This window comes from Pelophylax lessonae (genome assembly GCF_965119305.1).
Source record: "Pelophylax lessonae genome assembly, chromosome: 1".
NCBI lineage: Eukaryota > Metazoa > Chordata > Amphibia > Anura > Ranidae > Pelophylax > Pelophylax lessonae.
Window position 1 is genome coordinate 613,576,495 of NC_138768.1, and position 13,891 is coordinate 613,590,385.

The following is a 13,891-nucleotide window of genomic DNA, read 5'->3' on the forward strand; positions in this document are numbered from 1 at the left end:
GAAAGCCGATCAACGGCACTTCCTATTTATTCTGTGACCAGCTGTGATTGGATACAGCTGGTCACATGGTGAAGAGCCTACATCAGTAAGCTCTTTACCGAGATCGGAGATGCGGTGTGTCAGAGTGACGGGGACGCGCAGAGTGCATTATCCTGCCGCCGTCATATGATGTCCGGTCAGGATAATGTAACCACCTTCCCGCCGTCATTTGCCTGTAGGGCGGGCGGGAAGTGGTTAAAAGAGCAAAAATAAACCCCGGGTGGCTAAACTCCAACATAAAAATGCATATTAATACTAAAGAAAAGGCCTTCAAAAAATACAAAGCTGATGGAGTCATTGGCAGCATTCAACCATTACAAAGAGTGCAATAAGAAATGTAAAGATGAAATCAAGGGGGCTAAAATAGAACACGAGAGACATATAGTGGAAGAGAGTAAAAAAAAAAACAAGAAATTCTTTAAGTATATAAATAGTAAGAAAGCGAGGCCAGAACACATTGGCCCCATAAAAGATGACGAAGGGAATCTGACCACAGAGGACAGAGAGAAGACGAAAGTGTTAAATAATTTATTGTATTCAGTCTTCCCAAAATAATTGGGGGGCTACACTAACTCAGCTTGTAATGCTAAATTAAATAATACACCTCAGGAAGTACCCCCATGGCTAACAGTAGATAGACTTAGAACTAAACTATAGAAACTTAACATAAATAAATCACCTGGACCGGATGGCTTACACCCAAGGGTTCTTAAAGAGCTCAGCCAGGTGATAGCCAGACCATTATTCTTGATCTTTAAGGATATTCTACAGACGGGAATGGTGCCAGCTGATTGGAAAAAAGCCAACGTGGTACCAATATTTAAAAAAAGGGCCGAGATATATCCCGGGAAACTATAGGCCAGTCAGCCTAACATCAGTAGTCTGCAAGATTTTGGAGGGGATGTTAAGAGACTACATACAAGACTTTAGTAACGAAAACGGTATTATTAGTCGTAATCAGCAAGGATTCATGAAAAATCATTCTTGCCAGACCAATCTATTAAACTTCTACGATAAAGTGAGTTGCCATCTAGATAAAGGAAGGCTGTGGATGTTGTGTATCTGGATTTTGCAAAGGCATTTGACACAGAGTCCCACAAACGCTTACTGTACAAACTAAGGTACGTAGGTATGGACCATAGGGTGAGTACCTGGATAGAGAACTAGCTCCAGGGGAGACTCCAGAGGGGGGGTGATAAATGGGGAGTACTCGGACTGGGTGTGTGTGTCGAAAGTGGGGTCCCCCAAGGTTCTGTCCTGAGACCAATCCTGTTTATTTTATTCATAAACCATCTAGAGGAGGGGATATCCAGCGCAATCTCTGTATTTGCGGATGATACTAAACTAAGCAGGCCAATATCTTCTATGCAGGATGTGGAAATCTTACAAGCAGACCTGAACTAAATAATGGGGTGGGCAACTACATGGCAGATGAGGTTTAATGTTGAAAAATGTAAAGTAATGCACTTGGGCATCAGAAACACGAAAGCAAGCTACTCACGGGGGGGGGGGGAACCTCTGGGTGAATCTAAGATGGAAAAGGACCTGGGGGTAATTGTGAACAACAGGCTTAGCAGTGGCATGCAACGCCAAGCAGCTGCAAGCAAAGCCAACAAAATACTGGCATGTATAAAAAAGGGGATTCACTCCAGAAATAAAGAGATTATTCTCCCACTCTACAAGACTCTTGTTCCGCAACATCTGGAGTATTCCGTCTAGTTCTGGGCACTGTTCCTCAGAAAGGATATGCTAGAACTGGAAAGAGTCCAGAGAAGGGCAACAAAAATAATTAGGGGAATGGAGGACATCAGTTATGAGGAAAGACTACGAGCATTGAACTTATTCTCTCTGGAGTAGAGACGCTTGAGAGGGGCTATGATATCAATGTACAAATACTGTATTGGTGATGACCCTAGCATAAGGAACAAACTTTTCAGAAAAAGGGAATACAATAAGACTATCCTTCAGACTTTAGGGGGGCTGGACTGTGCCCAGTGGAAATAAACAATACCTGATCTCCGGTATTAGTGGGAGAAATAGTTGCTGTCAGTGGGAGGAATAGAGCCCCATTTTTTTGTCAGTGGAAGGAATTGTGCCCCATTGTTGGTGTCAGTGGAAGAAATAGTGCCTTAAGCGCCAGATAAAGGTAAGCAAAGGGACCCAGAGCTGCAGTTTGGAGACCACTGTCCTAGATGAAGGTCTAATATAGATGTTATCATGGGACACTCACACCCTCATAATTCATACCAAGCCATTCAGGTCTGGTATGAGTTTTAAGTGGGATCCCATGAAAAAAATCAAGAAATAAAAACATGAGTTACCCAAAATGTCATACCAGTCCCCTAGTATGCAGTTCTGTAGTTTTGGGAACTTGTTGGAATCTGGAAGCCCCCTTTTGTGGTAACGATACTGTCTCTCATGTAAACGTGTAATGGGAAATGGCAGGGGCACCTGCATTTTTTTTATCCTTTGCATTGGGCATTAAAAGTCATACTAGACCTGAAGGGGCTGGCGTAAATAACGGGGGAGTTTTTCTTTTAACTATCCCAGGTGCTTTTAGCAATGAGAGCTGGGGTTTAATGTTCAAGTGTTTATAATATTTTCTTAAGTATATTTTATTTTCTGTCAATAGGGCCTTTTGTGGGGTTATGAAGCAAATACAGTGCCATCACAAAGTGGCCATGCTATACAGCCACAGCATGTGTAGGGGTATTTGAGTGACTCTCTTTTTTCTTTCTGCAGGTGTTTTTCACTCCTGTAAGAGTTCTCATGGGAAAAAGGTGTCTCCACTGAAGCTTTATCATTAATCCTTGTCTCCACGACAACCCAAAATTTTTAAAATCCAGTTGTCATAGGGACAGAAAGTGAGGTGAAACCTTCTGAACAGGGGTACAGACAGCAAAACAAATGGTACAGGGGTGTTAACCCTTCCCTATGCTATCCAAAAAAATTAAAAATTATTATTTTGGCTGGAGCTACACTTAAAAAATGTACCTGTTCCGACTTACAAACAAATTTGACTTAAGAAACAACGTACAGTGCCAATCTTATTTGTAACCCGGGGACCGCCTGTAAATGTTTGCAATCTTGTATGGGAATTGTATGAAATATCACACAGTTTGGGAAGGAAGGGTGGAGGTGTGTCTTGAGTGAGTAAAGGTATTAGCATACTTTTCAGAGCAAAGTTTGTGAACAGTTTTAATGATTATTTTTTTTTTTTTTAAGTCATAACTGAGTCAATAATTACAAGCAATGCTTCCAATTTTTAGCTTCTCTTGCAAATAGTGCACCATTTATAATTACCTAGATAAATGTATATAGAAAAATACACTTTATGAATTTGGTAGAGAAGTCATCGTTATCAACTCTAGTTCTATGCTGATTTTTAAATTAGAAGCAATTCTTCTTATTAAAATGTATAGATAGAACATTACTTTAAAGTTAGCACAAAACAACCTTCCCCTCTCAAAGTTTCCAAAGCAGAAGTATTTAATTGCACTATTTTACACCATTATTTCAACAATTCACAGTCTCTTTACAGCATGTGATACTGTGTGGCAAGGCAATTATTCTCAATTTCATCTAATTTACTGTACGTGTAATGTGTCATATGGACTCTTGCTGACAGCTGTTGCTCAAAATGGAAGTCATGGAAAGATTTCCTCTGAAGTCGTGTTGGGTTTCTTTCTATTATATATGTAATGCTGGCAATATAACTCCCTTTATAAAAATAAAAACATGCAAAGACCCTTGTCCTGCGAAGCTTGTGTACACTTTTTAGAAACGATATATCTTGACTGCTCAGATTACTGGTGCTAGTGTACATTTAATTTTTATAAAAAAAGAAACAGTGTTTAAAGCATGGCCCGGTACATGCACATTAGTAATTTAAGAAATTCAAAGTTTATGTCAGCAGTTTGAGTTGTCTAATGTCCTAAAACCAAAAATGCCAGTGTGTATGATTATTTTGAAGGAGAAAATACAAGTACAGATGTAAAAAAAACACCCTAAGCAATAACTGAGAATAAAAAGAAACCTGATTTCGCTCAACCAAACAATCAAACAAAATTACTAATTCAACTCACTGTATCCATTAGAAAAATATATTTATTGATGTCAGACAAAAAAGGAAGAAAAAAACCAACAATAAAAACTGGTGCCAATTGTACAATATCACTCATACTAATTAAAAGCCATGTCCACCTCACATGCACATATATCTATGACCACAAAAAACTTTCAAATATATATGGCCCTGCCCGCGACTGGTGTTGCCACTGTACGGGGATATATGTGTGCAGGGTCCTGTAATATTGGACAGATACTACTGCAAAGAGATAGTCCAGTGTAGTCCCTTAACTGGGTGTCTCCACACCCGAACCTGTAGTTCTTGGATGTGATCAGTTAAAGTTCATGTTGATTAATATACAACTAGATAATAGTGATATAGCTGAAAACAATTGGAATGGTGCAGTGGTCCAGAGATGGTTCACTGTTCAGGGTTCTGTGAGTATAGTATGTAGATGTAAACAAAAGGTCAAATATAGTCTGTTATGCCCAAATAGAAATCTGTGCCCTGAATGCCTCCCTCACACTGAAAAGTTAGCCACAATGGTATGGCAAAACATCATTATAGAACTTCCAGTCACAGTTCCAAAGAAACTATTTGTAATATATGGTAATCATGCTCAGAAATAAAAGTCCCTCATCCAAGAAAAGCATGTTATACTTATCAGGTCCTATTGTTCACTGGTATCCCATGGTTAGTAGGGGGACATCTACTGCAGAGTATATCATTCCATAGAATATCATACCAGTATCAGACGGGTCATAGTAGAGAGGTGGACACTGGCATGTCCTGACCGATTTTGCCGGTCTCTGCCGGCTGCTTCAGAGGCTCAGCAGCCTCATTCTGAGAGAGTTTCTTAAGGCAGAGCTGGAGGAGTCACAGGAAAATGTGGCACTGGGAAAGTCTTGGTAAATAGTGGTGCTGGCAAAGTGCTGATAGAGTTTAGCCCTGGCATAGTCTCAGGAGAGCATGGCACTAGCATAGTCTCTAGACAGCATGGCAAAATCTTAGAAGAACATGGCCCTGTCTTAGTCTCAGCAGAGCATGGCACTGGCAATATCTCAAGAAAGTAAGGAAAGCCTGCGTCAAATTTAGACACAACAAAACTATGAACAGTGAACAGAAAAGACTGCTGCCATAAAAAATCAGTCTCACAATGGGAAGAGACCATCTGACATTCAACAGAGCCTGTCTCACATTCAACAAAGTTGTCGCACATTCAACAGGGTCCCTCTCACCTTTATCAGTGGGTGTCGCACTTTTAACAGAGGCTTACTTAAGCAGGGTATCCATGTATCAAAATTTGGCCTGTTCAGCAGGAACTGGCTGAAATTCGATGTGTGTGTTCCCCTCTCTGTTCAACAGAAGCTGGCCTAACGAGTGAACAGAGGTATTAGATCAAGCAGGAGGACAGTTACTTGTATCTGGCTTCCAAGGGAACAGAGCTTTCAAATCAAACAGGAGGACCACTACTCCACAGCACACAGGATACTCCCATTGTGGATAAGCCTTGTGCATTCTGGAAATTGAGACATGGTGGATAATGTAATTGCTTTTTTGGCTTTTGATGATGTAATGCACACTCCAGCACAGAAGGTCAGGGACTATAGCTGGCAAGTGCAGCTTTACCTATAGCAACCTCTATTTCCTTAAGGCAAGTAGATCAACTGGTACTTGGTAGTCCCTGGTCAAGTAATACTAAAAGAGAAGCAATAAGAGATTGAGGTAAACCTGTGATAGTCAGGAGGGAGGGGGGGGGGCAGGGGTCAGATATCCACAGCTAATAGTGAAGACAAGAGCCCAAAAGGTAGCAAAAAATTTGAGGGAGACAGAGGTCACAGTGGGCATCAGACAGTAAGCATAATTCATGGGAGGGCAGAAGTCAGGGCAGGAAGCAGAAAATAAGGAATATTCCAAGCACAAGCAGAGGTCGTGGCAGGTGGCAGACAGTAAACACAATGCAGGGACAGGTGAGGATCAGGGAGAGCAGCAGAAAGGAAGCATGATCTAGGGAGATGCTGAGGTCAGGACAGGCAGAAAATGAGTATTCCAGGAACAGGCTGGAGTCAGGGCAGTTAGCAAACAGGAGAATAGATAGGGTATGAATCGAGCATTAGAGTAAAAGAGTACAAAGTTTATGTAAGCAGAACTACTGCAAGTCTGGAGCCCTGGGCTTGTGGTGTTTAAATAGAGTGCCCAAGGTGTTAGGGCCAGTTAGGGCAAAGGAGATGAAACAGGCAGCAGCAGAGACACAGCCTGAGGTATTGCTGCCACTAGCCAGTCAGAACAAAGGAGGCTCTAACTGGCTATATATATATAGAGGTGTACCGAACTGTTCGCCGGCGGACAGTTCCCGGCGAACTTAGCATGTTCGCGTTCGCCGCTGTGGGCGAACATATACGATGTTCGGTCCGCCTCCTATAATACATCATTGAGGCAAACTTTGACCCTGAACTTCACAGTCAGCAGGCACATTTCCAGCCAATCAGCATACCTCCCTCCCACACCCTCCCACCTCCTATAAATAAGCAAGGGCAGCATCCATCTTAGATCATTCTGAAGCAGTATGTGTTAGTGAGAGCAGGGAGAGCTGCTGCTGCTGCTGCTGTTAAGCTAGGGACAGTTGTTAGTCAGTGTTCCTGGTCTTGCAGTGTTCTTGGTCCACTACTGCTGTAAGGACAGCATCCTGACAGCACCCCAAAAAGCCCTTCTAAGGGCTGGTATTTGTGTAATTTTTTTATATATATATATATATATATATATTTCTAGTGTCCCCAAAAGCCCTTTTAAGGGCTGGTAATTGAGTTTTTTCTTCTTATATATATATATATATATATATATATATATATATCTAGTGTCCCCAAAAGCCCTTTTAAGGGCTGGTAATTGAGTTTTTTCTTTTTATATATATATATGTATATATATATATATATATATATATATATATATATATCTATTGTACACTGCAGTTGCCTGCCCGCTGTGTGTGAGAGGCCACAGACCCACCACAGACTGTACTGTGTGCACACCACACTCATTTCGGGTGGCACAGGCACAGTACCTTGCATTTTAAAAAATATTTTTTTTTTCCTCTGTCATAATTGCAGTGAGTGCTGTGTCAGGTCCACAGAGTGCACTGTACCCACTGCAGTGCACTGCCCACCACTGATATACATACGGTGGCACAGCATCTTGTTGCAAATTGAAAAAAAATATATATTTTTTATTATTGCAGTTGCCTGGGCTGCCAGTGACTGTCAGGTCCACAGAGTGTACTGTGCCCACTGCAGTGCCACTGCCCACCCACCACTGATATATACGGTGGCAGGCATGACTTTTTTTGGATTAGTGTCTGGGGGGGTCTAAAAAGCGTACCTGTGAAGTTTCAGCTCTGTAGCATGTCCAGAACCAGAAAAAAAGGATCATATAGGTGTAAAAGGGGTTCCCACCATCCCTGCTCTACTGAAAAATGATCTTTTTTTCTGGTTCTGGACATGCTACAGAGCTGAAACTTCACAGGTACACTCTTCACAGGTACACTTTTTAGACCCCCTAGACACTAAATCACACAAAAAAGTTCTTAAAAATTGTCATTTTTGATAGAGAGCCCATTATTGGAAAAATGTAAAAAAAAAAAAAACTTAAAAAAAAAATGATTTGGATTTATTGTCTGGGGGGTCTAAAAAGTGTACCTGTGAAGTTTCAGCTCTGTAGCATGTCCAGAACCAGAAAAAAAATAGAATTAGGGTTAGGGCTAGGGTTAGGGTTAGGGTTAGGGTTAGGGTTAGGGTTAGGGCTAGGGTTAGGGCTAGGGTTAGGGTCAGGGCTAAGGTTAGGGTTATTTTTAGTGCTTAGGGTTAGAGGGTTAGAGTTAGAGGGGTAGGGGTAGGGCTACTAACTCTAACCCTAAGTATCTCACCGTAACCCTAACCCTAGCCCCTAACACTAAACCTAACCCTCTAACCATAACCCTAACCCTCTAACCTTAACCCTAACCCTCTAAGCCTAGCCATAAAAATAACCCTAACCCTAAACCTAACCCTAGCCCTAACCCTAACCCTAGCCCTAACCCTAGCCCTAAGCCTAATCCTAACCCTAACCCTAGCCCTAACCCTAATTCGTATTTGTTTCTTGTTCTGGACATGCTACAGAGCTGAAACTTCACAGGTACACTTTTTAGACCCCCCAGATGCTAAATCCAAAGAATTTTTTTATTTTTATTTTTTTTAAATTTTTCCAATAATTGGCTCTCTAACAAAAAATTACAATTTTTAAGAACTTTTTTTGTGTGATTCAGTGTCTGGGGGTCTAAAAAGTGTACCTGTGAAGTTTCAGCTCTGTAGCATGTCCAGAACCAGAAAAAAAATTAGAATTAGGGTTAGGGCTAGGGTTAGGGCTAGGGCTAGGGTTAGGGTTATTTTTAGTGCTTAGGGTTAGACGGTTAGGGTTAGAGGCGTAGGGGTAGGGTTACTAACTCTAACCCTAAGTATCTCACCGTAACCCTAACCCTAGCCCCTAACACTAAACCTAACCCTAACCCTAACCCTTAAAGCCCAGTTCCTGTCCCATTTTGGTCGGTTCTGGTCTGTTTGCGGTTGTTTGCAGTGCGTTAAACGGGGAGTTTGGTCTGTCACTGTGAAGCGGGCGTAATCCTTACACTACCTGATCGATACAACATCATACCTGATCGTATACACACACTGGATGTTTTAAAGCACGTTATTCCAAACAATTTAGGAATGTTAGGTGATTTATGCCCTTTATGGAATAAAACCCGACTCTGCGTCAACTACGTAATTTTCCATGGGAGTTTTGCCATGGATCCCCCTCCGGCATGCCACAGTCCAGGTGTTTGTCCCCTTGAAACAACTTTTCCATTACTATTGTGGCCAGAAAGAGTCCCTGTGGGTTTTAAAATTCGCCTGCCTATTAAAGTCTATGGCGGTTCGCAATGTTCGCCGGTTCGCGAACATTCGCCGATGTTCGCGTTCGCCGTTCGCGAAGGGCGAATTTTATGTTCGCGACATCTCTATTTATATATATATATATATATATATATATATATATATATATTACCAAAAGTATTGGGACGCCTGCCTTTACACTTGAACTTTTATGGCATCCCAGTCTTAGTCTGTAGGGTTTAATATTGAGTTGGCCCACCCTTTGCAGCTAGTACAGCTTCAACTCTTCTGGGAAGGCTGTCCACAAGGTTTAGGAGTATGTCCATGGGAGTGTTTGACCATTCTTCCAAAAGCGCATTTGTGAGGCACTGGTGTTGGAGAGAAGGTCTGGCTCACGGTCTGCACTCTAATTCATCCCAAAGGTGTTTTATCGGGTTGAGGTCAGGACTCTGTGCAGGCCAGTCAAGCTCCTCCATCCCAAACTCGCTCCCCCATGTCTTTGTGGACCTTAAAGTTCATGTGTCCCAATACTTTTGGTAATATAGTGTATATATATAGATATATATATTGTATGAAATATTGTATGAAATATATAGATATATATAGATATATATATATATATTTCATACAATAATTGTGAGTTATACTAAGGCATACAAAAACTGCTGTTCAGAAATAGACACAATCGAGAAGAAAATCTATCTTGTGCTAAAGGACCAAACTTTACAAAAATTATTTTCACTTGACCGTGAAAGACAGTAATGGCACGTAATCTACAAGTATACACCTGTGTAGTATTATTCCAGACAACAAAACTGTAGTATAACTGATGTAATTCTAGCCATAGAACTGTAGACTAGTTTAGAGATGACACCTGATACACTAGTTGATAGGAATTCACACAAGTTACAAACAACTGCAATCCACATTTTAAAGCTTGCATATTCTGCACAAGAAGGTCAAATTTGGCTCCCGTAGATAAAGATGTCTTTGGATTGGTGCTATAAATCTCTAAGAATTTAAGTCATAGCTCCAACAAATCTCTTGAAGGAAGCTATGGTCATGACTTAGCAGAAATATCTTTTTATATGAGATTTGATATACTCATGAGTAATATCTATTTTATTCACAGTCATTGATATAGGTTGTTACCTTAGACGTTTCTCAATTGGCAGAAGAAAATGTCCTCGATTTTCTAACTCTGCACTGCAATTAGTTTCAGTTATTGTATGCCAGGTCTTTAATTAGGTGGATCTTAAAATAAAATACAGACTCAAGGTGAAATAAATTAATAATAACATAGCAGGGGTCTTTTATAACAAAATTTGTATGATGCAACAGGGTTGATTTACCTAAGGGATTGAGAAAGTTTACTTAGCAAAGTAAATGTTCAGTCAATGAATTGAACATTGTGAAGCTGTGTTCCCTTTGAATACCCATTCAGGTGCAATCAAAATGAAATTAAAACATAATACCTTATCATGATTTCATTAGTGATACTAATTCATTTTAGTCACTAAGTTAAATGGATATCCTTATCAACTTACTAAGTAAAAATTCTGTGCTATTTTAGAACATCAATCCTACTGTGCCATGAACAGCTTGAAATTTAAAATCAAAGCCCCTTGCAATTGGTAATGTGAAAAACTAATGATGTGCATTAGGGAGTCCCTGGAAAGATTTACATGTAACACATACATTATAATATATCAAAGCTGTGTTTTTTCTATTAATAAAATAAAGTATTAATAGTAGGAGAGGAGGGTCACCTAAAAGGAAACTATAGTATTATAAAACTGCACTGACATATTAGGCCTGGTCCACCCTGTCAAAAATAACTGAGGCCCTCCTTAACACTGTTTGAACTGTATGGGACATGCAGAAGTTGGTAGGCAGCCATGTAATACTAAAGACAGGAGATAGGGTCTGTGCCCCCACTTTTCTATACCACAGTAGATCTTTCCTATCCTGATTTTACTGGAACCTGAATTCTGTAAATGCTAGGCACCCTCTTGCATAAAAGAATAGGATTATATGGACAAATTAGCTCTCCACTTTCATGAAACCGTGTCTCTGGCTGGCCAAGATACATTAAGACCCCGTTCACACTGGGGCGAGCCGACTTTGCCGGGCGACCTGTAAAGTCGCGGCGCGCAGCTCGCACCGCGACCTCGGAGCGGCCGGCACGGACTTCATATAATTGAAGTCAATGCAGGTCGCTCCGGGTCGCCCCAAAGAAGCTCCGGACCCTTTTTCTAATTCGGAGCGACTTGTGTCGCTCCTATTAGAACGGGTCCACAGCTTCTCTATGGCAGGCGACCTACGGCGACCTGTCAGGCGACCAGGTCGCCCCAGTGTGAACCGGCTCTTACACTAATATGTTGTCTCCATCCACAGATGAGAGACAAATATTTTTTAAAGAGTATCTCTGCTCAAAAATGCATTTTGGCTTTGGATAGTGTAGAGAAGGGTTAAGCCCTCTTTTTTTTTCTTGGTGTCTATGTTACCTCAACTCCTGCTCTGGGAATAACCACATTATTCTGTATATCCCATCATTTTGCTTGCTAGTGACTAATACAGGAATAAACCATAGTAATTAAAACCTATCAAAGATTCTAACCATCCCCTACGAAACCTAAAGTGGAGTTTATTGGGGCAAGGGGAAGTGGCTGGCCAGCTTTTGCCATAATGTGTCAGTAACATCCCGGGTATCCCGGATGATGTCATTGACTAAATATGGTCAAGTCCTTGGCCCAGGAGCTGACATTCATAGTGAACAGTAGTCAAGAGAAGACATGTCAATGGACATTGTTGATCCTGATTGAAATAGGTCTGTATTGCTAAATTACATGATTGATCATCATGTCTCTAGATGTCACTATTTGCAGTTGTTTATTGTGTATTTATAATACTTCCTATACTCTATACAGGTTTGTTCCAGTTCCTTTTCTGTTATGAGATTTATTTAGGTTTCATGCACACCATGCTCTTCTGAATGATTTTCTCCTGACAGAAGGAAATCAGCATTAAAAATGTGCTTAAATCTGCATTTTGCAAACAGGTTTAGGTGCATTTAGACTCGTTCAGGCTGTCAGCCTTTTGGGTGTCCATTTGTTTCATTGGCTAGGATAGCAATTTATTCTGACCATGAAATGGATGAAAGCTCAAGCACTAAACGCTCCTAGCATTTAGATATGCTTAGTAGCATTTATTTCTCCCCAAAAGCTCCTCTCCTGAATGCGATTTTGGTGCATTCAGATTTTGCCCCTGCTTCTAAATGCCTGTGTAGCAGATTTTCCAGGCATTGGGCCTGATGTGGGTCTGCCATGGTCACCGGTAACACCTTTAGCTTATTTAAGCTGAATACCCAAGTGTGAGATTTGAGTCAAAGACCAGTCCGGCATTTTTGGTTTGTTTTGTTTATTTTATATTGGGGATGGGAGAAGGGAATGAGTGGGATACTCCTCTGGCTCAACTAGATACAAAATGGGACATTTGAAGACATTTGTCTTGGCGCCGGCTGGGTGCCGACCAACGCTTACTGGTGCTTGAAAAACACTGACTTGCTGTACTATACTTGAAACTTGACTTCTGACACTCTGGTTAGCTCAAAAGTCCTTGACTGAACTGAGAACTGACTTCTGACACTCTGATTAGCTCAAAAGTCCTTGACTGAACTGAGAACTGACTTCTGACACTCTGATTAGCTCAAAAGTCCTGAACACTGCTCCCTCCAGTCCTTCCTGACTGAGGTAGCTTCTGTATACTGATTCTGCTGCTGCAGCTCTCAACACTGTGCACTGCACACTGAACACTTCAGGGCCCAACTGCTGGCACCCCCTCTACACTTCAGGTTCTACTCACTGGCATCCCCCCTTTACTCTTTAGGGTCCACACACTGGCACCCCCTTGTATACTTCTGGGCCAAAACTCTGGCACCCCCTTTACTCTTGCTTCCTGCACCGGCTAGCTAGCTCCCGGATCTCGCTCTGACCTTCTGGTCCCCTCTCACTTGGCAGAACCCCAGGGGCAGTTTGCAGTACTCACGAACTGGAAATTCTTTCCTGAAACTCGACCCCTTTCAGCTCAGCTGGTCCTTGGCACACCGGATCCTCTCTGCAGCTCAGCTCAGCCCTCTTTTCCCTCAGGCAAGTTGCCTGGGACACCCGATTCCTCTGACAGGAGGAGAGACAGCCATACTCTCACTCCCGGGACTCTGCTTCCCGCCAAAGACGCTGCATCATGTGCTCCCCTCAAACTTATACCCACTCCCAGAATGCTGTGTGGCAGAATCTGCCTTGCTGGGGTAGATACAGGCCTGAGTGAACCATTGGCTGGGTTTCCTCCACTGCCCAAATGAGAACCCTCTCATTAACTGCAGTGGGGAGACTCCCCAGTCTCAACAGCCACACCTGGGAGACATGACAGCCCAGCTGAAAATCATGGCCCTGCTGTTAAGCAGACAAGGCCCACTATACTTTACCTAGCAGCTACCATGTAGGGTGCTACACCTGTAAACACCTATGTGTGCATGGAAACATAAGCTAACATAGAGAGGCATTTAGGGACAGAAAAAAATGTCTAATGGCTGTAAAACAGGAGTTTGCGCATGTAATATAAATGCCTAAACTTGTTACTAATGCCCTTTATAACTACTCTGCCTCTCAGACTATGGGACACAACACATAGCTAAAAAGAAAATACAGTAGCTTGAGCTTGAAATCATCTTAGAACAATATGCTAATATAAAAGCCTTAAAAAGGAAAAATGTCAAAGTAAAATCCTTAAAAGTCTAAAAGTTTCAAATATGTTTGTATCTTGTTACTAAACGTATATGTTGTAGCATTCCAAGATCTTTTATATCAAAAATATTTACATA